General features: G+C 43.7%; 2 long non-coding RNA genes across 3 annotated transcripts in view; one reads left to right on the top strand and one right to left on the bottom strand.

Annotated features, from left to right (window-relative positions):
* Nucleotides 1-1,345: 1,345 nt before the first annotated feature.
* Nucleotides 1,346-26,080, top strand: LOC108897607 (uncharacterized). Of its 2 annotated transcripts, XR_001963325.2 has the most exons (4): nt 1,346-1,687; nt 6,822-6,919; nt 8,802-8,872; nt 26,010-26,080. It is a non-coding gene; the product is annotated as an uncharacterized LOC108897607 (long non-coding RNA). The 2 variants fall into 2 exon arrangements; XR_001963324.2 differs by lacking the exon at nt 6,822-6,919.
* LOC127143386 (uncharacterized) overlaps nt 4,230-27,304 on the bottom strand; it is a 58,060-nt gene continuing 34,985 nt past the window's right edge. The window contains exon 3 of the long non-coding RNA XR_007814752.1: nt 4,230-6,898. This is a non-coding gene — a long non-coding RNA (uncharacterized LOC127143386). The remainder of the gene's footprint in view (nt 6,899-27,304) is intronic.

The following is a 27,304-nucleotide window of genomic DNA, read 5'->3' as shown; positions in this document are numbered from 1 at the left end:
GCTGATGTTGCCGCTTAATCTTGGAATTTCCTAATTCCTCTTGATAGCAACAAGACAGTAACATTAGCATTACATCCACAGCACTTACCTTACTTCTTTATAAATGTTGGTGTGATGCCTGCATGTTTTTGTAATTTGTCTCAGCTGTTTTTCTGCCGTTTCTTGTCTAATTCTCTTTAGATTGTAGATACATTTACTCCATAAAACTGTTTCTTCCACAAACAGGTAACGTCAAATAACATTACTGACAGAGACATAGCTTTGCAAGGAGTTTCTTTCTAACAGCTAAATCATCTCCTGAGCAGGAGATATTTTGAGCAGTGTTTGGCATAATAATAATAATAATAATAATAATAATAATACATTTTTAATAAGCATCTTTCTGGACATTCAAGGACACTGTACAATATACAATAATCAATAAAAACAACAATGGATAAAATCAACATACAATAAAAGAAATGTAGGACGGTGAAGTTGCAGTAAGAATGGTTAAGATGGTTAAAATGAGTAGGCGATCTTAAACAGATTCAGTGCAATAATGACGCAGCACTTTCTAAACTGGAAAGAACATCGTCAGTGAGCATGCAGCAATTATGCCTCCTCCTAATTGTATTCTGCGTAGTCAATTAGTCATATATAAATGGTTTGATACCATAATATTGTTCACTACTTCACTATATGTCTATTCTCTTATTTAACTGGTATGATAAGTAAATATTACAGTAGATGTGGTAAAAAATTAAAATCTGTGTTTAATGAGCACATGGATCTCTTGACTTGGTGTATGGCTCAGGAACATGTGCACAGATTTCCACTCCAGTTTTTCTTCCACCATATGATACCAGATGAGCTCCGCACAAGGCCGTTCGCAGTTTGTACGACCAATTTTCTGTCGCTGTCCTTCATCCTCCATTTGTTCGTCTTTCACAATCTCTCGCTGTGTCCCTTCAGATCTGCCAATTTGAATATACTGTATGTGGTGGTGTTATCTTTTGAGAGAAATAAACTGCACAAGTGAACTAGAGGTTGGTTTTAAATTGACTTGTATAGTGTGTGTGTGTGTGTGTGTGTGTGTGTGTGTGTGTGTGTAAGTGAGTGAAAGACGAGAAAGTTAGAGAAAGGAAAGGTAGACTAATAAAGAAAGTCTTTAAAAACATGTGGAGGTGAATGACTGGCAAGGAAGCAACACACACACACACACACACACACACACATATATATATATATATATATATACACACATATGCACTCACACACACACCATGCGGCACAGGGGGAGGAGAGAGAATTCTAGTTAAGACTGCCTTCATGGATCATTCTCACTTGCATAAAGAGGCGCAACTTTGTTGAGTGTAAGAGCCTTAGAGGAAGAGTGAGGTGCAAAATGAGGGACAAGTTGTAGTGGGGATTTTTTGTTTTGTTTTTTTAATTTTTTTTTTTTCCAGGAAAAAGTTTGAAGAGAGCAGCAGAGTGAGAGGAGAGGGCTTGTAGAGGACAAGAAGGGAGGAGAGAGATAGTGAGAGAGGGAGGGAGAGAGAGAGAGAGAGAGAGAGGGGAAGGGGAGAAAGACAAGAGAGACGCAGAGAGACAGACAGATGGAGGAGAAGCATGCAGCAGCAAAGAGGAGGAGAAACAAAGCGTGTTGACTGAGGAAGTGTGCATGCCATGCGGGCCATGTGCTCAGGTAGGTTGTATCTACATCTACTCTTTCAACACAAGTCTCCGATTCTCACATTTACAGCCTCTTTCTCACTGCGTCTCTTTCTACCAAAAAACAAAGTCAATCAGTAAAAACACAAGGTAGGACTGCCTTTTCTTGTTGCTATTCAGAGGCTTCGTATTCAAAACAGTTGCATTTTTGTGTGTGTGTGTTTTCACTCACTGGCTTCTTTTCGCTCGCTGTTTTCCAGCTTTTAAATCCCATGCAGTGCTGTTATTTTTTGGGGTTTGATGATGCCTTTGTCAGTGGAAGTTTTTGCTTTGTTTAAATGTTCCATGATATGATTTGCAAATGTGGAAATGTTCACATCAGATTGATGCCACAGATGTAGCACAAATGAGGAGATTTTATTCAGATCTGGCTGTCTCTTGGCATGTGTGTGTGTGTGTGTGTGTCCGTGTGTGTAAGTGTGTGTCTGTGTGTGTGTGTGTGTTGAGTTGTGATGGTCTAGTATACTGGTAGGATATTGGCAGGACTTAGGAATGTGTGAGACTTCGCCGCAGATCTCTTTGTTCCCCCTCTCTCTCATTTTCTTTCTCCTTTTTTCTCTCCGGGGTTGCACACATCACACACACACACACACACACACACACACACACACAGTCAAACCAACTCTTGCAGAAAACTAGTTGAAACTTCCCACCGGCAGGAGAGAAATGTCTGGAATGTGATTATCACGTATTTGTGTTTATTTTATCACTGCGGGTCGCTCGCAAAGCAAAGAGGAAACCAGATCACGCGCATGCCCAGCACTTAGTGAAAAACTGTGTGTGCGTGTGGGTGTGTGTGTATACATGTGTGCGCTCAGTGGTGGTGGTGATGGTGGGTGGAGAGGGGATAGGGTGGGAGGGTAAAGAGTGAGAGCTATTTGGCAGTGCACGTGAGTGTGTGGGTGGTTGTGTGGGTGTCAGGGTGAGTGGGTGCAGAGCTCTCTTTGAGTGAGAGCACATGTGACTTGAAGTGTGTGTGGGTGTTGAGTGTGTGTGTGTGTGTATAGAAAGGTGAAAAGTATGTGTGTGCAAAGGTAAGGTGATTGTGTGTTTCCGAGTCCGACCGAGCACCTTGGCATCAAAAGGAGGTGGAGGAAAAAAAAAACAGGAAAAAAATCCACTCCCCCTTCCAAACCCCTCCGTCTTTCTTTCTGTTGTATGCTCATTTACACGCATGTACATGCACACACACACACATATACACACACAGTTCAGGCGCCTGTCAAACCTAGTGCATTCCTGAGCGCTCGAACACACAGAGTCTGAATGGTGGGATGAATGCGGGGAAATTCAGCTGAAACGTGAGGACAAAAGCCAGGGGGACATTTAAGAGGGTTTAACTCTGCAGAACCCTGGGAATCAGGGAGGAAACACACACATGCACACACTCACGCTTACATTAATGCATGCCTACACGCGCACTGAAATGTGAATAACTGAACTCTAAAGTGTGTATACATCCTGACACACACACACACATATGTGCATACAGCTGTGGCTCTAGCAGGCTGTTAGAGCCTGGAACAGAGGGGAATTCCCAGGGAGGAGACAGTGAAAACACACACTACACCTCTGCCTTCATATACACACTGGGCCTGTGAGCCAACATACCAGCACTGAAACACACTGGTGGAGGTATTGTAGCCTTACTACCATTGCGGTACACCAGTGACTTCAATGGTAAACCATTGACTTCTACGGGACGTCACTGACTTGAATTTTTTTGAAACCACCAATAGCTCAAGGGGAGTTCTGCAAGTGACAAATCCTCAAAGAATGACAGAACAGCTTGGCTCGTTTGTAGGCTTCATGTGTATAAGATCAACCAGGACTGAGTTGTCAAATAGGCTCGTAAAATAGCCTTTGGCCAAGAGGATTACCGTTATAGTGTTTGAGATAGAGCATTTAAAACACTCGGAAGTCCCACTTTATGAACTCTATTAGCGGTGGAAAGTATGCTGTGATTTCCACTAATGTCAAACTTTACAGTGTTTCCAGAAATTGTATCAAATTGACATGTTTTTTCACAGTTTTTGGAGTCTCTAGAAACTCTGTGGTTTAAACTTTTTTTTCTGCTGCCATCATGAAACAATACATTATCAAACACTCTGACGCAAAAACATGCCCTTGCGAACGTCTGTATCTCTGACTTCAAAGCCGGACCCAGTATCTCCAAGTTACGATTTCATCAGGTGTTTGTCGTCTGTGTCGGGGCAGACAGAAAAGGCACTGGAGTTCAGTGGACGTTACAGGTTGACCTTTCCCGGTGCCTCTGATGTCCTGCTGCGTGCTCGCTGTGCGTATCACGCGTGGTGGGCAGGGGGGGGGTTGGTGGTGCATTTGTGTTGACCTGGAATCAATATTGCTCACTCCCAGTCAGATCAATACAGACACTGAATTGAAAACACAGCCCCTCTGCTGAGAAACATGAAGGGGAAAGTGTGGGATTATCCCCAGTCTCTTCTGTCTTTGCATGTATGTAGTGTGTGTGTGTGTGTGTGTGTGCGTGTGTGCGTGCGTGTGTGTGTGTGTGTGTGTCCTCTAAGAAATGCAGCAGTTCATTATTGAGTCTCTCTGAAATGTTCTTGCATTAAAGGCTTGATTTATTTACAGTTTATCTCATATTTTCCAGTCATTTGCTGTTAATTTAGTGAGTTAACCCTGGGGAAAGTTCGTACTGTAGGTGCAGGTTTGCTTCAAGATGACACAGCAAAAACATCCCAGTGCGTCGGATTTCCTGCTTATCTGCCACAATTACGAGTCTGTGATGACTTTTGACTTTGACTTTTAACAGTAAATGTAAAATTCGAGGAGCAGTATTCAGGTGAATCAGATTTTATCTGCCTCCTTCATTCAGTAAATAGAAACAACTAGCCCCATGCCGCATCATGTCAGTTTTATCAAACGGCTAGAGTGAATTTAATCAACAGACACAGCTCATCAAAAGCTCTCTGTAAGATATGAAGAACCTGTCACTGTTTCATAATGTCTGTTCCTCTAACACGTCAGTCAAGGTGAAATCCTAAATTACAGCTTCTCATGTCGTGTGACCACAATGAAGCGATAACCTTAACCCCTGGCCATGTTAAGGGTTAAGTTAATTTTGTCACAAGGCTTACAGAAAAACTGTTAATAGAACAGATTTCTGGGAAGTTTACATTGAAGAAATACCCATCCCAAATACCAGAAACTGAGGTCATAACTGTACTCATAACCAGATAAGAGAAAGAGTGGGCACAGTAATTTATTCAGGGAATTTCACCATATGAACCCTAGTCATCATGCTGGTAATATTGTCAGTGTGGTTTAGAGACCTCATACCTCCTCAACCTGTGCCAGTGGAGTGAGAAAACAAGCAGTGAAAACATTTGTTAATTTCCCAGATCGCTGTAGCAAATCACTCTCGCTCTCAAACTGAGAGTGATGAGGCAGCCCGCGAGAGCAGAGGGGGAAGGAGCAGGTGAGCAATAACAGATCATCTCGCACATTTCACAGGAAATTTATACAAATGTAGATGCATAAATTTAACTGAGCAGGTACAATCCCACCGCAGGTGTATTTCCCCAAAGGGAGAGTAGCCTGAGACAGAGACAGTTCTCAGTCAAGTTATGATGTTTAAATGTTTCAGAATTAGTCTTCAATTAAAACTGACTGCAATCCTATATGTGGGGAGCCAACTGGCTTAAGTTAATTGCGATATAAGTGTATCTATGATTTCTGCTTTGTGCTTTTTAGTTCATTTGTACAGATGCCTTGTTAAGTGCGATCTCCTGCTTTGCAACCTTTTTTTGGGTGAGCAATTATGATTGAAAAAAGGTGCAAAAGGAGGAAGAAGCTGGTCGTTAAAAGGGTTTTATGATAATGCCAAATTGTGACATTTCTCACATTCTTTAAAGCTTTAAAGCGCCTGTGAGGAGCTATGAGAACCTGGTGCGATAACAGAAGGGTTCCCAAAAATTTGCATTTCATTAATTCTCCTCTGAATGAACGCAGATAATCTGAGAATTATGTTTTCCCGTGGATGACTGAAATCTCTAACATCCATCCTTCCACATCCACCTGTTGTGCTTAAATGTAATTTAAGTGAAATTCACCTGTGCTCAGTTTGCAAGGCACCCCCTGGAAATTTTTCAAGGACACCTGGAGGTTCCCTGGACCTCACTTTGGGAACCATTTCTACATGCATAACCTTTGCACACAGCAAAGAAAAAAATGTGTAAACTAATTCTGACATCTAAGACAGAAATATCACATTTCTAATTGGAAAGCGTTCATTTGTTTAGCATGTGTCACAGTTTCTATTCTTTACATCAACTTATTAAAAGGAAAACTGAAGATTTATTTGTTTTGGAAACTTAATAAATTACCACATCCCCTCAGGATTTTGCTGATGTCTAAAGAAAAATGTGATTATAATATGTAATATTCGCCTCGTGAATTTACCTCATAGGATTGTCATTATTGTAGTGCATGATGGGTAATTAAATCTTAGTGTTTCTGCAGTCCAAAACATTTTATTTGGGTTGCTGCTTTTTTATTATTACTTCTAGACTCTACTATAGAAATTTCCGCTTTCTTCTTCCCCTTCTTTTTCACGTCTCTTCTTTAAATGCACCTTTAGGTGTTGCTGCCGACAGTGGTATCACTATTCAGATATTAGAATCCGCGGGTGCACGGGGGACGGTCCCCGAAGCCTGAGGGGGCGGCGGGGGGGATTTCTTGCGGGCTGAGGTCGATTCTCGGCCGGCGCGGGGGACGAAGCTGCGGCCGGCTGATGGGAGTTTGGGGCAGCTAGCCTCCACTGCGAGGCAGCAGAGCCAGTCAGTGGCATTTCCGAGCGATCCGGTGAAAAGCCCCGCAGGCAGCCAGGCAGGCGGCAGAGAGATAAAACAGAGAGTGAGAGAGAGAAGGGACTCTCACATCAGATGAGTAATAGAGCAGAATATTACAGCAGCAAATTGCGAGAGACATGATGAATCGATCCTCCTCCTTTCTCCCCGCGTATATGAGCGGCCGCCTTCGCTTGTTTTGCGGACACTTCGTGCTGAGCTCTCGGTGATGTTTTGTTTCAGTCTGTGCCTCTTGTGTTTTTGTGTATTCGGATGCAGACCCAGGAGCGCTGCACTCGAGGAAGGTGTCTGCAAATCGGGCTGTTTTTCTTCTGCAACTTAGAGCTCCAACTGCTCTGCAAGACCAAAGAATACAGGTACCAAAATTAATACTGTTAATTATTGTCTGCATTTGGAATTTACATTTTTAATGTTATTATTATTATTATTATCGACCCCCCCACCACCACCACCACCAAAAAAAAAAAAAAAAAACAATACACAAATTATGATCAACAAAATAAGAAAACTGATCACGGACAAGCCTCTTCTGTTATCTTCAAATAAAGTTAAGAGGTTTTTAAATTCATTTGACTTTATTATCATACTGTATAGGTTCTGTAAGCGCTGGTATTGTGTGTGTGATCGTGCAGCAGTGTGGTGAGACTGTTGAACATGGCATTGCAACAGTGTGTGGTCTTCTCTGGCTCTGGCAAGACCATTGTGCACTCTTCACGCAAGCCCGTGCACGTGCGCGTGTGTGTGAGAGGGAGAGGGGGGTGGGGTGGGGTGGTATGTGAGTTGGGCTGGAGGAAATTCTTGTGTTTTGGAATGCGTTTACCCCGGGGGAGACCCGTAGACAAGGGGAGCAGAGGGAGAAGGAGAGACATAGAGATACAGAAAGAGAGAGAGAGCAGAGGACTCTGAGTGACTGACCTGTTGTGATTGCATTGACTTTCTAAGAAATCACTGATGTGGTGCTGTTTAATGCAGGTATCATGCTAATTGCAGATGATAATTGTGATTATTTCAAATTCAGTGACAGTGACAACATCATTACAAACTGTTACAATTTTTACTGTTTGATTTTTTTTTTCAAATTATTATCATTTTTTTCTCAGAGAACTATAATTAAAACCATGCGCCCTCAGTTTCAGATAGGGTGTTGCTGTATCCAACAGGGGGCACTTGTGACACATGTATTTCAGTGGTTATTAATGTACTGAGTCGGGACACTAATGTCAATTCCCAATTTTACATTTTTTCAATTTTTAACAAATGAACATTCTCTTATTTGTTTGATATTGCAAAACCTGCCATTGATCATGTGTAACAGCACATGCTAAGAGAATCTGGACTTCCCCTGCAGTCTTTACAGGACTGTAAATTCATCTGGTTTTGGTGACAACTGGTGATTGGTTTTAACAGTAACACTGCAAAATGCATTCATCTCCAAAAATATATTTTTTTTTCCTTTTTTCTCTTGAGCATTGTCACAGCGCTTTCCTCATATCACAGTATAATTGAGAAAACAAATAGTTTTCTTAACCAATAAAAGACCTACTGCTTAAGTTTATCTGAGAGTGTTAAAGTCATCATATTTGGAGCGACACGGCGTTGGTTTGTTTTGCTGTGGGTGCAGCAGGAGCTCGCTCCGTCACCGCGTTGTGTTGTTGGGTCAGGACAGGACATATGTGTGGGGTTAAAATGAAATGTTATCTGCTGTGATATACTGTGAATTTCTGCCAGTACAAACAATAACATGAACTGAATATAACTTCAATATTCAGGCAAAATGAACACACACAGAATTCACAGTGGGAGCTGTAGGAGCAGGCTGAGTGTTGTGCGGGTTTTGGTACAGTCGATATGTTTGTCATATACTGTAGTTGAAACTTGGACAGAAGTTGTTGCTTGGATTTACTTTTTTAATGGACAGACTGGGGTTAGGATCCCGGTTGGTATTGGACAGAGAACAGTGTTTCTGGAACAGTGCTGGGGACTTAGAAGGAGAAGGACTGCTAAAAGCTCGCCCACACACAAATGTGAGATATTCTAATGAGCAATCTGGCCCCTCTGAATATTATTCCTCTTCGCGCTACAGGCATCCTACGATGTGTGACACTGTGCAAGTCTATCAATCTTCTTTTAAAGAAATGTTTTCTAGATTTCAGCTCATAAAGGTGTCTCTGATGAGAATATTTGAGAAGGCTGAGTATGATGTGAGTGACGTGCTCCTCTGCCACCTGTTTTTCACAGCCTGAACTCTTCATGATGCACATCGGTGAGGAGGCAGCAGAGACCGGCGACTGAGGGCTCCTGTCCTGCTGGTAAGAATCACACATTATCGATGATTTTAAACCCATGCAGAAAAGGCACAGATTGAGTGTTTTGCTATTTGTTGATGCAGTTTTGCACTAGCAAAGTGAGTCTTAGATCAAAATTTTGCATAAAATATAAACATAAAATACTACACTACCCAGTGTATCTACTGCATCTGAGGAGACCTCAACACATTCATCAGTGTCCTGTCATTGGGTCAAAATCCTCCCCTGTAGCTGTGATTTAAAAATAACTGCAACCTACGGAGCTCAGCCGTGTTAAAAGCTGTTTACTTACAGTAGCCAGCGGTACATGTGTTCATAAAACATTTTAGTGTACTTAATGTAAACCGAAAAAAAAGGAAAGAATCTGGCAGCATTATTCACTCACAAAGACACACAAACAGCATGTACAGCCCACACACTCCCACGTGTTTCCCCTGCCTCTGCTCCCTTCAGATGTAAGGCACATGACATCATTAAAGAGGTGTTCTAAAAATCAGTTTGGGTACTGCATGTGGGTAGGCAGTGTGTGTGTGTGTGTGTGTGTTTTTGTTTCTGTGTGGGTGAGGGGAATGAAAGCCAAGGCTTTAGAGCCGTGGGCCCGTGCTGGCTGTGTGTGTGTGTGCCCAGCCGGAGGCTCTCGTCCTGGGCTGCGCTGCCTCCCACGCTGGGGTACGGCTGGGGCTGAGTGGGAGGGAGGGAGTGGGAGGGAAGAGTGGGCCGGGGCTGTGAGTCAGCCTGCTGCGGAGCCCCCAGACAAGAGACCGCTGAGGGAAGAAACACACTGCTAAAGTACTCTCCCTGCCAGCATTTGAAGAAACAGTAAAGTTTATTATGAGGAGAGCACTCGTCTTGGAGAATCAGTGAGAGAGGAAGAAACATCTGCTGAAACTGCAGATAGGAGAGACAGTGGTGGAAACAGTCTCAGAAAATGTCAAGATTCTGGAGAAAAACACACTTGCTGAGATTGCAGACAAGGTTAGGAAGTACAGAAGATGGCAGAGGACACCAGGATGTAATTTGCATCTTCCTTCCTCCCTTGTATTTTCGAGATGCGGCTTTATAATTATTCAAAGGTTAATGACGTTGATGTAGGACAATATGAGATTTTATGTAAGCAGCCCTGCAACTCCCCAGACCAAGCCTGTATATTTTAGGCTTGTATCTTCTCAAATGAAAGGCTCTGCATATCAGAATCCCAGCCCGGTTACTCATTTTCTTGCACTTCTGAGACAGATGGCTGCATCAGACCCAGCCCCATCTGCTGGAACCACTTGCTCTTTCTCACTCTGTCCGCTCTCTGAACGAAGGAGCTGAGAAAACACAACTCCATGCTGCATGTCCATTTATTCTCCTGTGAATGACATGCTCATATTCCACACTTGTGCATGCACATATGCATATGCATAGTCTATTAGTCATAAGTGACAGAGAGCATCTGTCACTGGTGATTGTGGTGATTGGTTAATAAACATGTTTCTTGTGTGGTTTAGAGAGTTTCTGAATGTTCTCAGTTAAGCGTGTTAGAGGAGCTGCTGTTAAAGGCAAAAATGCAAGACACGTGACTGTTCCTTTATGTACAGGATGATAAATCACTCCTGGATGCTGTAGTAAGAAACTATGTGAGTCTGATCATAGAGAGGAAATTTCTCCTGTCTGCTGCAATCAAAACTGATATTTTTTACAAAAGCTACTGAGAGCTAATACTCCATACTGTATTTAAATTTGAAAATATTTAGAATTGTATTTATGTGTAGGGTGGAAAGCACTCTGAAACAGTGTTCAGATTATTTTTTTTCTTGATTAATTCAGTCTTTAGTGTCAGAAAATGGAGAAAAATACCAAAATTTCCACCTAAGAAGTCCAGGATGCCATCTTCAGTCTGAGAACAACAATCCAGAAACCCAAAGTATTCAGTTTACTGTCCCAACTGCAAACCCTCACAATGACGGTGATGAAATGAGGTGGCCTAGAATTGATATTTATCAAAATTGTCCCCATATATTTTCTTGACTAGATGACTAATGGTTCCAGCTCTGATTTACACCATAACAGGACAACAGAACTGTCCATTACAACACAACCTTGTGAAAAGATTTGAGATTGGTTCTTACTGATGTTTTACTGTGTCATTGTTGGCTTCAGATACTGCCTCGTCTGAAGTTATCATTGGTTGGTGTTGATTACAACTGACCAACCAAAATCAGATTTTTATTGAAAGATCAATATCAGTCTAATTGGACTGTTCCAGACCCTTGATGGATTCACAAACATAAAGTTATTATAGTTCTGTTTCAGCACATTTCTAAAGAGTGACGTGTATCCTCAGAGATGGAGGTCACGCTCAGGGCCACAATGACCCGGTGAGATCAGCAGCGGTGTTTCTGGGCTGGGCCGGTCGCTCTGATAATAGAAGGTGGTTCTCCAGGAAACCCAGAGGGAGTCAGGGAGTCCACCAGTCTGGGGTGTGGGGGGGGCTGGACCCATGGGACCGGCCCAAGGGGTGTGGAGCAGCGGTAGATGGGGTGGTGGGGAAATGCTGGAGGATAACACTGGTGTGGAGGCGAAGTGGAGGTGGGACAGGCGAACAGGAAGGCAGGCAAGGGGCAGGAGGGACGGACAGGGAAGTGAGAACAGGAAACGCTGGTCGGAGCGCTGGGGGGAGAGTGGAATGTTTCACAAGAAGCCTTCTCCGCCCTTTCAGGATGAGGGCGTCTGCTGGTTGGTGTCACTGTTCAGACAGCAAGCAGCCAGTGGGGGAGCTCACGTGTGACACAGTCATCCTCATGCACACAAACACACACTGCATCTTATTGCGCACACACACACACACACACATTCTCCACAGTGTGACCCCTCACCGCTTTGGCAGGGCTCACAGCTCTTATATCCTGCGAGTGGGCCAGCCAGCAGCAGAGTCACTGCCTTCACATAGCCCACACTGTGTGGTTGTGGGAGAGAGAGAGACACAGAGAGAGAGAGAGTCACACTGTGGCTGTTTTTCCTCTGACACCTCTGAAGGGAAGAGGAAGAGGAAAGGGGGACGACAGAGAGGAAAGGAGGAGTGGAGAGGAGAGGGAGTCACAGGGCAGGGATGACAGGGTGGAGCGCCACGCCGGTGGGTTCCTTTAAAGGACTCACAATGCACTCATTCAGTTTCATGTAGGTAATGCATCTCAGTAACAGTAACATTAATCACATTATACGTTTTATTTTACTATCACTGAAGCATTATTATGTTTCTGTCTAAAAGATGCTTTTTACTCAAACATTCAGTTAAGGGATAATTCTCTGTTTATCCAAACTTGTCTTATTATCATGGTCATTGGTCATTTTTATTGTTAACAATCAGCAGTGGAAGGTAACTAAGTACATTTACTTAAGCATTGTACTTACATACAGGTTTGAAGCAGTTTATGTATATAGTACAGGTGATTTTCAAAAAAAAAAAAAAATCTGTTATGACAGAATGAGATATTTTAAAAATTTGATACAATGAAATAATATTTGTTTGACAGCTGAGGTTAGTTAGATCCAAAACATACGTGCCTTATAACATGTGTTTGTTATACTATAACTCAGACTATTCAACAATAAGAAAAAGTAGTTAACAACATTTCAATGCTGTTCACATGTTAATGCTTCTAAAAACCCAGTGTCAAATCTCAAGTATTTGTCTACATCATTTTAATTTGGTGACTAAACAAAAAGCTGAGTTTACCACACAGCTAATGTGCGTCATCAGGTCAGTTTGGGTGCAGTTGAATTACATTAGATTGACAGTGGTATCTCACCTGGTGAAAAAACACAGCTGATCACCACCCTTAGAAGGAGTGAAAAGCGACAGATTGAAATGATCAGTTAACTTTGGAATAAATTTTATCACTTCTAGTGAAATGTGTTTTTTAGGGTCTTAAATATGCACATAATAACAATTAAATAATATAGAATAACATAGCCCCATGAGCAGGGACAGTCTGCCAAATCTGTAGAACACTTTGTTCCATTCTTTTGTAGTTTTATTCAAGTAAAACATTGTAAAGCAGTAATTTGTACTAACATCTATCTCAGCAAAGGATCTAAATACTTCTTCCACCATTGGCAATATTAACATTGTGCTCACAGAGTTAATGTTCGACTAGACAAGAAACACTGAGCCAAACTTATTCGGAGAGAAAATGAAGCTGAAAGGTAAAATTATGGCAACATTCCCAGATTTTAGCAATTTCTCCAGTGAGTGCAGTGTGATCACAACTGATATAAACAACGACCCAAAATATGAAAATAAGACCCAAGTTGCAATAAACAGGAATTATCCTTTTAATACTTCTGCTGTTACTAATACGACTGTTATGACAGCTATGGCTTTATATAGCTTAACCTAATAGTTAACCATTACGTCACAATAGAGGCATTTGTGTGTGATGTAATTAGACGCTTGCGTAAGTAATAGAAAATTCAAGCATCACCAGAATGTAACTCAAGCTGCTCGGGATGTTTCTCCTGAGCTCAGAGGTGCTTGTCTGTCGCCAGAGCTGCTGAGGTATCCCCTGTGTGTCACAGAGAGTCCAGGGTCATCACAGCATAATAAGCACACACACACACACACACACACATTACCGCAAGCCAGTGGAGAGCAATGTAGAACAAGTACAGTGGACAGAGATAAGACGTAGAGTCATGCCTCCCCAACGTGACTGTGACATCACAGTTGTATCTGTGCGCTCACTGTCCCCCTGCTAGAAACAGGCCGGCCTAATATAGTCAAGTGTAGACCATGCCACACACACACACACACACACACTAGCACACACACTTCCTCTCAGGGCTGGGGGGGTTGCCTGCCATATTTCCATCTCCTGTCCTTGGTTGGTTGCAAGCATGTGTCTCATCAGAGGTGTGTGTGTGTGTGTGTGTGTGTGTGTGTGTGTGTGTGTGTGTGTGTGCATGCGTACGCACACCTTTTTAGTGAATGAAATGACGTCGCTGTTACGTCTGTTCTTGTCCATCACTGGCTGCGAGTTTCAATCTTGGCAGAGACAGGTGCATCTATGACTACCTCTGTGTGTGTGTGTCTGAATTTTAAACTTTTTGATGTAAGCTGTAGATTCTTGAAGCTGAATGGAAAGGGTGACATCTGAAGAACTTCCTCGACGTTGCTAGAAAGTTTTTAACATTTGCTTAACTTGGAAAACTTGGGGCAACAGAGAAATTGTGTAATAAGTTTTGACTGTAAATGACAGTGTAGTGCTTGCTTGGTTTTATTTTGAAAGAGCCATTCAATGTTCTGTAATGGTGTCTATAGAAATATCTGTCCACAGCTGCCCACACATGTCCTATCAACACCTTTTCTCATGTGTGACCCACATATCTTTAGTGTATGACCTTTATTTGGTGTGTGTGGATGACTGCTGGATGATTGAATGAAATATATATTTTTTAAAATATCTCTCTCTTTATGTATTTTTTAACATTCAGGTTGACAATTTATTCACTTCACCCAGCTGAGAGAAAATCAGCTGTGCAGTGTACTGCACTGTGACGTTTCTAAACTATACTTACTTTTTTGACAGTTGCATGGTCACTACCCCCCCAGTCTCCTTCACTGGTCTCTCTAACCACGTTTACTTGGGCAGACCTGATGCAGTGCAGCTAAGACAATAATATGGTTAAAGGAACTTTCATTAATACAGACCATTAAAAACTCATAAACAGCTTAAGCGTTTATTGCGTTTCTTTAAAGGGGACAAAGTTCCACAGGTAGTTTGGTCTCTTTCTCATCATTTATGGTGTTTAGCAAAATTTAGCAAACTTTAATTTATTAGCAGTTGTCTTACTTTATAGGTTACAGACTAAAAAATGATTGGCCATATTTATATCTAATCAATATACAGTCTCTCTCCCATTTTCACATCTTGTCGTATATTCTCTCTCCTGTCTCTCTACTGAGTTCTTTGACTTTATCTTTCTGGCTCTTTTTTATTATTTCTCTGTATGTGTCACCAGTAACTCTGGTCAGCCATTAAACTGCCTCTCAGGCCGACCTAGCAGAATTCCCAGGCTGCTCGGCCGCCTGAGTTCACACCTTTTTTTTCCACAGGAATCTCAGGAATCCCCAGCTTCCTTTCCACTGCAATCTCTATTGTGTGTGTGTGTGTGTGTGTGTGTGTGTGTGTGTGTGTGTGTGTGTGTGTGTGAATGAGTGAGAGAGAGACTACATGAGGGAAAGGCCCCCGCCTGTGTCGTGTGCGTGTGTTGAAACACATCTCCGCCCTTGTATCCACCCAAAGTAAGCGAGCAGGCGGTGCTCAGTTGTGCCCACAATAGACTGAGTCACATTCTAAAATGGCAAACCTCTCAGTTACTGTGAAACTTTACTCTTTAAGACAAACTTTAATGTCCAACTGAGGCTTAATGTGAACATTGCATTTTTTAAATTTCAGCAGTGTGCGTACAAACTAAATTGTTGTCGTTTACACCATTACATCATTATTGTGTTGAAATTACAAAAGTAGAACTCGTTATTTGTTAGCAAATTGATAGTAAAGGTGTCACTCTTCGATTTTATAAAAATAAAAAAAAATAGATACACTGCCAATTTCTTTTTTTCTATCAGTTATGATTTTAATTTTTGAAATAGTTTTCTGGTGAAATAATTGTAAACTAATCATTTGACAAGGCCATACTGCAGCTCTGTTTTCATTTTAACATGAAATTACATCCTTGTTAAGAAAATATAATAATAATAAAATAATAATTTCTTTCCCAGTGACTCAGTGTCTCTGGCTTGCAGAGCAGCTGAATAGCAAGATCAAGAATAATCTGTCAGATTGCTGCTTTTGGCAGAGAGCAGCCAATGCCAAATGAAATGGTTGAAGTGAAAAAGCTCCACACAGGAATAAAATTTGTTTTCAGAACAACCTGAAAGAAAATTAACAGAGAAACCTGTGCCATTTCAGAACATGAAATGAGAGGCAGGAGCGCACTCTGTCAGACAGGAGGACGGCGCTCTGATATAAATCCTCTCGGAGGCTCCTGCAGGTTAATGCTGCCATTTGTCGGCAGGTCTGGAGTCATTTAGCCGCTCTCACCCTGAGTCATCCCCCGCTTGAGCCCAGCCTGCTGCCGGGGCTCAGCGACACCCATTGAACACAATAAGAAACACACAGAAACCCATTTACTGGCCCAACACACGACAGGCTGTGATTCACCTACACCCACTCGCTCTCTGCCCACACAAAACCAAGCAGAGAGTTATACAGGTTGATGATGAAGCTGCTGCCCATGAGGTGCCATAGCTGAAGTTACTGGCTACATGTAAACAAGCTTAGAGAGGGAAAAATAGACTATAAAAGCGAAGTTATGATGGCAGACAAAACAGTCTCACCACAAGATCCACTTAGGAATCGTTCTGAGCTTTCAGTCATATGATACAGTATGATCTTCATCAGCAGATAGAGGTTTTTTCCCCAAGCACCTGTCCTGGTTGGATTAAAAAATATTCAACTGATTGGAGAGATGTTCATTTATTTGTTAACTTTACACACAGAGGACTGAGGTGACACAGCCACAGTCATGTATTGACTGTTATTTTGTGCTGGAGGATAAAAGGTGTGAGCTGTAAGGCAGAGGCTCCCACCTTGGTATTATTGCTTGAGAGATCATTTTCCTTTTTCCTTTTTTTAGATACTTTTACTTCCACATAACTCTAAAAATCCTTCTGAAACTCAGACTCATACACATACAAAACCAATGCGTCACAAGTTGCTTCACACTAAGGGGATCACAGGCCAAAAAGGTGTGGAGGGTCTGACCCAAGTGATTGTTCTCAGGGGTGACAGTGAAGATTAGAGATGTATATAGGTCAAATATTACTTAACCCGACTCCTGACATGACTCACTGAGGTTATTTAGATAGTTATGAATGGAGTCTGACAAAGGCGGTTCTCCGGCTCCACGAAGGACTCTGTGTGTCAGTACGCGTGTGCATGTTATGTGTAACGGGAGCATAGCATGGGTGCAGCATGGCCTTTGATGAGTCACATGGCCTCCTGTGAGTAACAGACCAACTATGCAATTCCTGACGTTTGTGACTCCCATTCAAAAACCAGAGCCTACCCTCGCCCCAAACACCAGCAGGGAGGAGGTGGAGGAGGAAGAGGAGGAGGAGGGAAGGGGTGGGGCAGGGTGGGGTGGGGTAGGACGGGACTGTTGATAGGTGTGGTTGGCAGGGATGGCGTGGCAGAGAAGAGAAGTGGGGTAAAATAGCAGGATGTAGGTGAGAACAGGGATCTAAGAGGAGAGGTGGGGACCAGGGTGGCAAAACAAGGACGAGGGCAGTTTCAGGTCAGGATCAGAGATGAGGACTTCCAACTTAAAGGTCAACAGATGGTAATGACCTCTGTCACTTCATTATATGTCTAGGCTGTCTTCACTTCTGTCCTTTGAGTGTAATCATATCTGTTTTTTGCCAGTAAACTCAGGTACTTTCTGTTTAGTAGCTGTGGTCACCACGAGGTTACCAGCCTGTTTATTGGCCTGTCCGTTCTTGTAAAGTCTGTTACTTTCTCTTTGTGGTCACAGTCAGCTGTCTTATTCATCACACAATACCACGAGAACATTTTTGTCACACGTGTATAGATGCATGGATTGTTGTTTTTTGTTATCATTTCTGATGTGTCATGAGATAAAGTGAAATCTATGAAGCAGCTGAGACAAGATGCACATATAGTGTTTGTTTATGTGGGTGTATGTGTGTATGGGTGGAGAGTGTAGGGCTGCCAGTGAGGCTGGAAGTCATAAAGACCGCTCTACTGTGGCCGCTGTGTGTGTTTTCAGTGTGGCATGGGGGTGGGGTGGGGGGCGCTGCTTATGTCCCTGCCTCCTTTCCCTTTTTTAGAGACGGGTCCCTTTTCTGCAGACGCCCCAACTCTCTGGCCGAGGAGTTTCCTGCTTTTGAAGACCCGGGCGTGCACACACACACACACACACACACACTCAGAGAGAGTAAGAGAGACAGAGAGGCTGCTCCTACTTTTTTCCTCCTCCCTGTCCCCCTCCTTCTTCCCTCCTCTCTTTTTTCTGAATGGATGTCCTCTCTCTAACCTCAATTGAGAGCTATGTAACAGGACACTGCCCTCTGCTGCAACAGGCTCAGCCCCCTCTTTAACTGCCACACTATAAGAGAGTGCAGCGTTGGTGCTGAGTGTGTGTGAGAGAGTATGTCCGACAGTGTCAGTCAGGAGGCTGAGCGAGAGAAGGGGGGTGAAGGGTGAGAGAAAAAGAGAGAGAAGAGAGGGAGACTGCTGTGAAACATGTGATAGCGCAACTTTAGCGGGGCTTACAGGGAGTTTAATGGCTGTAGTGTCTCCAGAGCTCTGGGAAAGCACCTTTAGCCCAGAGGGAGCCTCACACACTGTCTGTGTGTGTGTGTGTGTGTGTGTGTGTGTGTGTGTGTGTGTGGCTGTGTGGCTGTGTGAGAAAATGTGTGTGTGTGTGTGTGAGAGAGAGAGAGAGAGAGTGAAAGAGAGAGAGTGAAAGAGAGAGAGAGAGAGAGAGAGAGAGAGAGAGAGAGAGAGAGAGTGAAAGAGAGAGAGAGAGAGAGAGAGAGAGACAGCTATGCAGTGCTGCTGCTGCTGTCACTTTAAGCCTGTTACTGATTACACTCAGAAGAATGCAACGGGAGGAGGAAAAAAGACAGGGAAAGAGATGAGGAGACATGTAAGGATGAAATCTTTTAGGAGTTGAGCTCCGGCAAGTTTTGTGTGACTTGCCCTCAACTGCCGTGGACAGTGACGTGGGTGAGAGGTTGTTACCCAATAGCGTCTCTCCCTCTCTCTCTCTGTCTGTCTCTCTCTCTCTTTCACTCTCTGTTGGAGCACGCAAAGTTAAAGTGAAGGGGAACCCGGAATCCCTCTTTGAAGCAGGGACAGAGCAAAGGACACCCAGAAATGGAGGAAAAACCTTTAAGAGAGACACCAGTGAAAACGAAACTCTGGGGGGGGTTCCCTCATTCCAAACTCAACGCTGGGAAGAAACACTACTCGCACCCAGACGGGTAAGTAGAAAAAAGAAAGAAAAAAGGAAAGAAAGGGAAAAGACTCTCAGAGAGTCGAGCTGCTGCTGTTGATGGATATCATATGTTACAAGTTAAGGTTGAGAAACTGCTCCCAGATCCGTAATAGGCTGAGCAGAACTGTGAGGAAGAACAGGAGGCTCTCAGTGCCGGTCCGTAGACTGTCACCAATCTCTGATAGGGACTTCAGGCTCTTTAAAAGTGTGTAAAATAGAGGAAATGCCTGAGGGTGAAGCTCTAAGTCAAATAACTTGTCTGTATTTCTGAAGCCGGTGAGTGATCATGTTCAGCCTGTCAGGTCTTCAGATGTTCTGAGTTTGAATGGTCATTTGTGGTGGAGTGAGTGTTACCTCACAATGTGATCACATTACAGAAGAGCTGATTCACTGTTACATAGTCCACTAGTCTGGCTCACACTCTGCTGTGAGGCTTACTTACGTTACTATGGTCAGAATTAGATGGGAAATAAAATGTATGGTATATACTATCATCAGTGCTGTAATAATATACCTGACATAGTCTCATCTGGCAGTGTCTTGACGATGAAGCTGATGTGTGCTGTAGCCATGTGATAAAAATAGACCTTTGTGGTTAATAGGCCATTTTTCTATACAGAGGCAGCACTTCCTCTCTCTGCTTCAGTCATTCTCCCCCTATTTGACACAGATAGCACAGTCCACTCCTGCTCAGCAGCAGAGGGCATGAATGAACTGAGCGTATGGGTGTGTGTGTGTGTGTGTGTGTGTGTGTGTGCACTGGGGGAGGAGGGGGGTGATACAGTATCATACAGCACGGACAGCACTGTGTGACTTCTTTATGAATGGACTTGGCAGGCGGTAGATGTGATTGGCCGTGAGGAGAGTGACGACTGATGACTGCAGAGCCGGGGATTTGAGGTTTAGATTCATTCTGCCCTTTGCTGTCGCCGCTGTCTCTCCTGGTTACCACCTCTTAAAGTGCTGCTGCATGTGTATATGTGCTGGTGTGTGTGTGTTTGTGTGTGTGTGTGTGTGTGTGTGTGTGTGTGTGTGTGTGTATGCGCTGGGGGAAAATGTGTGTGAGACACAGAGAGAGAGTGTTTGTGGAGTTGTGTGAATCAGTGCTAGTGGTTCTGGGTTACATGTGTTTTTCTAAGGGGGCTTAGTCACAAGCTGAACAGTGGTGTGTGTGTGTGTGTGTGTTTCTGTTTCTTAAAGCTGTGGACCTTTAAAAGTTATGGCTCTGTGCCCAGCTGTTGTTCTTCAAATTATCTCCCACTCTCTCTGACTAAGACGATGCTCTCTCCAACCAGCATTACTCTTACTCACTTGTCATGTAATAAGAAGGGCAGATCTCCAACAATACGTAATAATGCCCCTTGTTGAATCACTCGCATAAACTTGCTACACACATTTTTTTACCATAGTCATTTATATTTTTGGATTTCTGTAAAATGCTCTGTAAAAAAGTAGCCTAACAATTAAGGAAATGACAGTGTTGATCTGTGGATCTTATCAAGGTATTTCAACAGCTCCTTCTTAAGAAACACACAGGAAAAGTGCCCACTGAGGCGATTTCTCAGAGCTGCCTCTCATAGACAAAATACGAGGGAGCATAGTCATGGCAGGGCTGTGTGTGTGTGTGGTCATAGAGAGACCATGTCAGCGCCTGCCAGGAGCCCAGCCTATAGCCGCACATGCATACACACCCTGCTCTATCTCTTTGTTTTACTGCAACACAATGACAGCCACTCCTTGAGCTCCACCAGAGATTATTGCAGTTCCTTTACTCCCCCAGATCACTGTCTGCCTCAGTGTGGGCCACTGCAACACAACTTTACCCTGTAGTTTATGACACCAGGAGGTGTGTGTGTGTGTGTGTGTGTGTCTATGAGTGAGGAGTGGTGATAAGGAGCCAGCCGTAAACTGTCACGTTGGAGCGCAAGGATCTGTGAGCATTTATCAAGGCAGCATTTCCGGCCCGAGAGGGTGATAGCAGGGAGATTGGCGGTGAGATGCATCACAGGTATCTTGATGAGGGAGATTAAATTCCCTAGTGGAGATTAGCATGGAATCTGGCCTCTGTCTTATCACTCTGCCTACAGACTGAACCCTGCCCTGTCCTACTTGGCAGGAAGCAGCTGAGCAGACCAACCACACTCCTGCTGCCAGACACCTCCAGGGCAAATAAACCATTTGTGAAAAGTTAGTTATAATTTTAAAAATTGGATTGTTATGCAATTATTATGATAATTACAACACTGACCAAATCTGGAATACATTTATCTGAGAAAATTCAGGTTATATTTCATTGAATTTTGAAGTAAAGTGTATTTACAGTAAGACAGCAGCATAAAACAATATTAAGTCTGTCTATCTATATACAGTATCAGATGGAAGGTGTTCCTTCCTTCAGGTGTTCCCCTACCTCTCACTCTATGTGAGGCTCCAACCACCTACAAAGGGAGTAAGTGATGAAAAGTCATAGATGGATGTGTGAAAAGTTAATCAGAGCAGTTCAGTTATAATTCCTTACTTTTCTGTAATTATTGCCCTGCTGAATTTTTGAAAGTGACAATCTGTAATATTTCTTCAAATCTAAATCAAAGTAAGGATAATTTAACAGCCACTGTTGCATTTATAAAGTTGTTTTGAACTTTTTGTTGACACTGTTATGTGGTGAAAAAGAAATGCAGCAGTCACTGATGGTGTTGGATGGTTGTTGTCTTGTTACCTGGACAGGTGTGACCTAACAAATCAGACTGTGTATCTATTGTGGCAAATGTAGTTTTCACTGTTTCGTGATTATTTACTGATACGGTGACGATGATTTATAATAATATGGGGATTAAAAAACACATACTTCAGCTTCAAGTTAAATTTTTCCATCAGTTCTACAGTGGCTCCACCTCTGTGAAAACACTCAGTGAGTAAAGGCGGAGTGCAGGCGGTGGTGTGAAGGACAAGACGCAGTCGGTGTTAAATGACTGTTAGTGTTGAATGTCCAGTCATGTCTTATTGAGTCATTGCATGGAGGTCCACATAATGAAAGGTGGCAGACACAGATGAGTCAGTGAGGTGGGAAAGGTTGAAGGGAATAAAGCCATAAGTCACCTAGTGGCAGGGTTTAGTTCTTTGCTGTAAGAGAAGCACACACACACACACACACACACACAGCCTACAGGCCGGTGTCAGGAGGTAAGACATTGTGACACGCTGCAGTTATTCCGACATCGACAGTTATGTAACTAAAACTGGTTTAAGCAGCACAAGAACAATCTTAACTATCGCTTCACTCATTCCTTCTTTTCTTTTCCTACTTTCCTTTTCGCATGACTCGTCTTTGTTTATACAGCAACAAGTCACTCACACAAGTCTGTCATTCACAGGCTGATCGCAGAGTTAAGAGCTTAGTGGCATAACTTGGACGTCACAGAGCTAAATGCAGTTCGGTTTATGTGTACAACAGAAGAAGCCCGTTAGAGCGTTTGTGTGCATGCGTCCTGTGTGTGTGCGATTTCTGTGTACTTAAGAGCGCTCGTTCCAACGGTGTACTAACCACACACACCTGGCCTGTTTCCTCCTTTGCTCATATATGGGCAAAGCTTCCCCTACCTGGGCCCCACTCTGAATTCCAATAAGTGGCAGTATTTGTGTGTGTGTGTGTGTGTGTGTGTGTGTGTGTGTGTGTGTGTGTGTGTGTGCGCGCGCGCAAGGAAGAGGCTGTAGAGACGGATGCACGTCATGGAAAACCAGGATCAATGGGCAAGGCCCGCAGAGCTGCGTTTTTAAGGTGTTCCTTTTGTTTTCCAAAGGTAATCAGTTAACACAATGACTCAGCCTGGCTGATTATTCAAAGTGGCTGCAGTAGAAGGACGTCAATAAGGAACTGTGGTCATGTAGCTATTATACAAACTGAATACAATGCTGAGGAAAGAAGAACAAAATCCCTGTGATTCCTGTGGATCAGCAGGATTATTAAATCAAGAATCAAGCTCTTGATTAAAGGAAGACATTATATGGGTCTGACAGTTTAACCAGAAACAATATTCAGCCATTTTGACATCTGGTGTACTAAGAGCTTGTCACTGAGTTATCTTCCTTCCTTCTCTCTGGGCTATTTATCAATGAGTGTGTTAGTATTTAGGGTGGAGGCTGCTCAGGTATCAGTAGCCAGGCTGTAGCGCTCTCAAACAGAGCTGACATTATAACATTATAGCCTCTATGTTGCCTTGTGTTGGGACTAATGAAGCAGATTTATGGCTGTTTGCTGGGGTGCAATGCTAGTCCTGCTTAAACCCTGTGACCCAGCAAAGGCCGGGACGGGGACACGGGACTGGCCTTACACTGCTTTTAGAAGACAAGACTATCCCTCTATCCCTCCTCTTACTTTATATTTCTATTTTTTCCCTCTTCTGCTGCCTCCTTTCTTTGCTCTCTGCACATTTGCCAGGCCTTCATAAAGCAGCTTGAGGAGGGAGTTAGCTTTCCTTGGTCATCTTGCCAGCTCTTTCCCATCAGTCCAGCCCCCTGGAAGAGCCTGCAGACACCCCTCTCTCTAGGCCTGGGGCTGAGCCTGGGGCTGGGGCTGGGGTACAGTCCGTGTGTTTGAGGCTGGGGCTCCCTCTGGAGAAGCTCTTTGGCGCTCACTCTCGAAGGCCTGGATTCAGTCTATGCTTCGACTGACAGCCACCTAGCAGCACCCAAAGGAACCATTTGGGATTGCTTTACATGTAAAGCCTGTTTCATCTCCTCCGTTTATAATAAGGATAGAAAGTGAGAGGGGGTAAAAGAGAGAAAGAGAAAGGGGAGGGGGTAAAGTGACTTCAGCAGTCTGTCTGGCAGTGACCATCCGTTGGATTGGAAGAGAATACTCTGGGACAGGGAATGACTTTGGATAGCAAACAGAGGTGGCAGGGAAGTCTGAGCTTCCATAACCTCTGTCTCCACAGAATCTGAGCTATTGGCAATCTCCCTTTGGTTGGACGCTTTCACTCGCCCATCACAACCAATCAGACTCTCAGGCTGGGGTCTAATGGAACCTGGGGAGCTGAGAACTGATATCTGATTGGCTGCTGGCCTCATGGAATGACTGCTATATTGGTGGCAATCTGCTGGTGAGAGTTATATTGCGGACTTGTCTCATCTTGCAAACTAGGCATCTCTTTAAGTCAGTGAAACTAAACTGATTGGTGGAATCTCTGATTGTCCATTTTGATTTCATGAACCCAACTAAATTGCTGACAGTGTGCAAATGGGCTCAAATGCACAAGCTTTCCATTGGTATTGAGTAACAAGGCTTTTGACAGATTTTTACTGAAAATACTTATACTTGCATGTCCATAACTTTATTTTATTTCCGGCAAAAAGATTGTGACCACCATTGTTGACACTAACAAAGTCCTCTCAGCATTTGCCGTTTGACAAAGTTAAGAGAAAAGCTGTGAATAGAATTTTAAAATGTCATTTTCTCCCAGGTTGATTCTTGTGTCCAGTTCCTGTTTCCTCAAAAATAAACACTGATTCATTTCGAGAGTAACTGTAGATAATAAGCGCCGAGCTGGAACATCAGGGGACTTTAAAGATGGAGCGATGCCGATACTGTACACACACAGACATGGAGGGAGAGGGAATGCATCCACACCCAGCTCACACATCCTACACACCCACCCACACACACACATGCCTACACATACTTGAGCAACAAACAGCACATGCACACAACCAATGAACCAATGTCGCTTACTGCAGAAGTGCAACTTATGTTTGTACAAACACACACACACACACATACTTGTACAGTGGTCACCCCCTACTTTGAGGCTAAAGCAGGATAATGATTCAGTTCCTCTTTGCTCCCCTCAGAATGTGTGTGTGTGTGTGTGTGTGTGTGTGTGTGTGTGTGTGTATGCACGTGGGCTCTTGTGCATTTATGTGTGTGTGTGTACTCATTGGTGTATATTTGCTGTATATGTGTGCACAGTTGTCACTTTGTGAATGTGTTTTGTGTGTGTGTGTGTGTGTGTGTGTGTGTGTGAATGTGGATGTGGTCAGGCCCAGTCATCTTCCAGGCAGCTAAGAGGAAACCCACATCAACTGCCATATACCACACTCTAGGAATAGACTTGCCCAGTGCAGGCAGGAATGGAATGGCACGCCTGGCCTCACCCCTCCTCACCCATCCTCAGGCCTCGTAGTGCTCTCCCCTTCCTAGATCCACCTTCCTCAATCTGTAGTCTTCTGCAGCCTTCACTTAAACTCCTTGTAGAATCATTCATTCATTCTTTTTGGTGTTATTTCCCTCCTTTCCTGTCAATATTAAACATCCAATCCCTGATGTGCTGCAGTGTGTCACTGCTAACTCTGCTCTTGACCTGAGGAAGGCTACAGACAGACATGTGCTTCCTTTGCAACATGTTTCGATGAGCTTCACTGGGAGGGCGTCACATGCAGGACGTTTGTTGTAACCCTCCTTTAACTCTGCCCACCAACCAGTACAACCTCTAGTGCAGTGCTGAGAACATAATCCCTCACTGGCTTCCCACTGGTGAATACTGCCTATAATTAACCTCAAGTATCTGCTCCAGTCATTCATTTTTATTTGAATTTTTTTTCTCAACCACTGCAGCCTTTACTCTGCTGTGAGATGTGTATTTAAAATATGCACCCTGGTATCACTTCAATGAAATGAATGGGGGTTAAGCGGTGAGAGAGTTTCAGTTCCGCTGTTGTCTCTTCCTCAGCCTCTGACCTCATCCTGTCAGCGCACCATATCTCACGAACCAAAGGCTTCACTTTCAGTGGAAAAAAATCCGATTGGCTTGTGTACATTTGACCTCTCTGCCTAGCGGTGGTGGCAGCATCACCAAAGCATGGAAAAAAGACAGAGATAAGACATAGAAGACCTTATCTCTAGCCCTGTGAGCTTACTCAGGCTCACTGCACTAGACCTATTAATATCACACTCACCTTTAACATACAGCTGTCCTTTTTTTGCATGCAAAGCACCGTCAATTATAATCGATGAAATTTGCATTACATTATCCCTGTGATTTGTGAGTGTCTGACCTCAAATGTTTCTCAATTTCAGGTCTGTGAATTCTGCACAGATTTTTCCAGAAACACAAACAACCATGTGTTTCCAAAGCCATCCCCAGTGAAAGGTAAGAAAATCATTCACAGATCTTTACAGCAGCAAACATTATCCTCACCTCTTCCCCCTGTCACTTTCCTCACCCCCCTCTATCTAGAACCTGTATTCCCTCCAGCCAAGAACAGAGCCTGAGGCCACATCCCTTTACACCTCCTGAAACCCCCCAGTATAAAGCTTCAGCGGGGAGGACACACACAATAATAAATCTTTGAACTTTAAATTTGCAGGTAGCATCAGTCACTGAGCTGTCAGTGAGATTGCCACTGTGGGAAAAAAAGACAAATGACGCAACTCAAAGCCATACACCTTTGTCATCAACTTGTTACAAAACTGCAGTGTAGAAACAAAGTGAGACGGAAGAAGAGACAAACACAGATAGAGAGAGCAGTAATGGTGACAGAGAGCTGGAATGTGAGGAGGGAGGAGGAAAGAGGAGGATAAGGGAGGAGAGAGAGTAGCCAGCACATTTCCCATAATAAAAAGAAATTGGAGTCAAGTGACCATCAGCTGGTCAGGGTATGTTTGATCAATATGGTCATGAGGCCTCAGGTATGCAGAGTTAGACTTGCAACCACAGAGAAAGGGAGGAGAGATCAGCCATGCTATGCTCCCTCTCCCTACTTCCCCCTCTCCTCTCCTCTCCTCTCCTCTCCTCTCGCCTCCCCTCCTCACCTGCATCTAGGTCGGAATTTATTAAGACTGGGTCAGTGCTCCCATTATGTGTCAGGCTAAGTGTTGGAGCCGGCATGGCGGTAGCCGCTGCCTGTCGCGCCTCAGGGCTAATGGGAAAGAATGACAGGAATCTGCAACTGATAATGCCACGCTTGGAGATGTTCGTCAGCAGATAATCTCCCATATCCTTCCCCTCCCTCAGGCTCCTCTTCTTCTTCTGCTTGATCTCTTCTGTCAGCTCTCTACCACCACTCTCTCCGCTCTCCTCTATCCTTGCATCATCCCATCTTCACCACTGACACCTTCTCTTTCTTCATAATTTTCTTTCGCCTTTCCCTTTATTGCTCAACTTATTTCCCCACTTTCTGACCTCTGTATATGTCTATAATGGAGTTATTTGTTCCTTTTCCTCCCTTTTTCCTCAGATGGACTCAGCTCTGTCTACAGAAGTGTGGGGGTCTTCCCACCCAGACATGACTGAACCGGGGGCAGCCTTCACAGTTTGTGGCTCTCCGGCTGCTGTCAGTTGCTCAGTAGGCAGTGTAGATCCTGTGTAGCAA

The sequence above is a fragment of the Lates calcarifer genome, linkage group LG1 (genome assembly GCF_001640805.2).
Source record: "Lates calcarifer isolate ASB-BC8 linkage group LG1, TLL_Latcal_v3, whole genome shotgun sequence".
In the NCBI taxonomy this organism is placed as follows: domain Eukaryota; kingdom Metazoa; phylum Chordata; class Actinopteri; family Centropomidae; genus Lates; species Lates calcarifer.
The sequence above is the reverse complement of the archived record's forward strand: the minus strand, read 5'-3'. Positions and strand labels throughout refer to the sequence as shown.